Source organism: Orycteropus afer, unplaced genomic scaffold, assembly GCF_000298275.1.
Source record: "Orycteropus afer afer isolate SDZICR_OR568_19922 unplaced genomic scaffold, OryAfe1.0 scaffold00797, whole genome shotgun sequence".
Lineage (NCBI taxonomy): Eukaryota > Metazoa > Chordata > Mammalia > Tubulidentata > Orycteropodidae > Orycteropus > Orycteropus afer.
Genome location: NW_006922384.1, coordinates 550,331 through 552,588, shown reverse-complemented (window position 1 = coordinate 552,588; position 2,258 = coordinate 550,331). Strand labels below are relative to the sequence as shown.

General features: G+C 34.4%; 1 non-coding gene across 1 annotated transcript; it reads right to left on the bottom strand.

Annotated features, from left to right (window-relative positions):
* Nucleotides 1-1,128: 1,128 nt before the first annotated feature.
* On the bottom strand, nucleotides 1,129-1,231 carry LOC122151835. Its single transcript, XR_006164291.1, has one exon. It is a non-coding gene; the product is annotated as a U6 spliceosomal RNA (small nuclear RNA).
* Between the last annotated feature and the right edge of the window lie 1,027 nt (nucleotides 1,232-2,258).

Here is a 2,258-nt window from a genome sequence, read left to right as displayed (position 1 = left end):
GTGGCCTAACATATGGTCTATTCTATAGAATGTTTCATGTGTTCTGGAAAAGAATGCATATTGTGCTGTTGTTTGGTGAAGTGCTCTGTAGATGTCTATAAATTCAAGTCGGTTAATTGTATTGGTTAAGCTCTTCTGTGTCTGTTGAGTTTCTTTCTAGTTGTTCTATCCTTCATTGAAATGGTGAAGACTCATACTATGATTGTTTGGTTGAGGTCAATTGTGTTCATTTGTTTTCAATTGGGGGGACTTGTTTTATTTTTTTTACTTCATACTTTGAATATATAAAATATAAAGATCATCTTTGGCAAAATGATTAAGCACTGCTGCTAACTGAAAGGATGGAGGTTCAAACACACTCTGAGGAAAAAAAAGATGTGGCAGTCTACTTCTGCAAATATTTCAGCATAGAAACTCTATGAATCAGTTCCACTTTGGCTTATAGTTCCACAATGATTTGGAAACAACTCAGTGATGAGAAGTTTGATTTTATGTAAAATATATAATTAACTTCAAAATGTCAGCTGTATAGCACCAATTCAGACACCACAATGACAAACTAATTTAATCCTACCCACTCTCTTTTTTCTCTGTGTGTAAATCTTAGTCAGATTATTTATTTATTTATTAACTTTTCCTTGTGATTCCGGTGAAGGTTTACAAAGCAAATCAGTTTTCCATTAAATAATTCATACACATTTTGTTTCATACCACTGATTGCTATCCTCAGAAATGTAATAACACTCCTCTCACTTCCTCCCTGTATTTCCTGTTTTAATTTTAATTTTTCCTTTTTCCTATCCCATCATGCCTACTGAATTTTGTCCTGGGCAAATGATGCCTTTTTGATCTTGAATGGTTGACTGTTCTAAGTAGTGCCTACCTATTGTGATTTTTCAATTTTTAGTCCTCTCTATTGTTTGAGTTTGGCTCCAGACTTGAAAATGATTAAGGGTAATAGTCTTGGGGTTTCTACCATTTCATGTCTGATAGGATAGCCTGGTCTTTTTTTTTTTTTTTTCCCAATTTTATTGTGCTTTAGGTGCAAATTTACAGAGCAAATTTGTTCTTACATGCAGTAGTTCATGCATATTTGATTTCACACCCTGATTACCATCCCGACAATAAAAAAATGTGGAATACTTCATGAATTTGTGTGTCATCCTTGTACAGGGGCAGTGCTAATCTTCTCTGTATCATTCCAATTTTAGTATATGTGCTGCCAAAGCAAATACTAGCCTGGTCTTTTTTTTTTTTTTTTTTCCACATTTTTCTCCTACTGTGTCCAGGACCTTCTAATGAGTTCCCTTTCAGAGCAGTAAGCAGTAGTATCTGGGTAGTATCTGGTTCTTCTGGTCTCAGGGTCCTGGACACAGAGTTTTGTGTGGTTCGTTAGTCCTTTGGACTAATTGTTTTCTTATATCTTTGATTTTCCTCATTTTTTTTTTTCTCCTGTGGATGAGACAAACCAATAGTTACACTTTATGTGGTTACTCACAAACTTTAAAGATCCCAGTTGTTACTCATCAAAGCAGGATATATAACATTTTCTTTGATGAGTATGTTGTGCCAGTTGACCTTCATGTCCCCAGAGACTCTGGTCCTAAGCCCTTATACCCAGTGATTTATTTTGTTAAGATGTTTGATTATGGCTAAGAAGTTTTCATTACTTTGCCCCTTGTATGAACTACTACATTCATTATATTTTTCAGCACATATAAATACATAAATATCTTCTGTCAAACCTATACACATTTGCCTTTCCACAGTTTTTCAAGGAGCTCTGGTTGTGTAGTGCTCTTGTGTATCTATCTATATGTTGACTCACATATTGTTGTTACTATGCTTGCAGGGTTGTGTATGTAACAATATTTATTTCTGTTGCAGTTAACTCCTGCATTTCTCACAGTGTTTTTCTTTGCTTTCATCATTTTGTGCTGCATCCTCTTAATTGTATTGTCTTCCCATTTCCCAAGTTAATATGTATCTACCCTTTAGTTAGTTTCTCCTTCCGCCCCTAGTAACCATCAAAGAATATTTCTTTCTGGGTGAAAAACTTTTCTTTACATTCTTTAATAATGGTCTCATTCAGTATTTGTCCTTTTGTTATAGACTAATTTCACTTGGTGTAATGTCATCCAGGTTCATCCATATTATGAGGTGTTTCCCAGATCTATCATTATTCTTTACCATTGCATAATATTCCTATATGTATTTATCCATTCATCAGTTCATGATCTTTTAGGTTGCTTCCATCT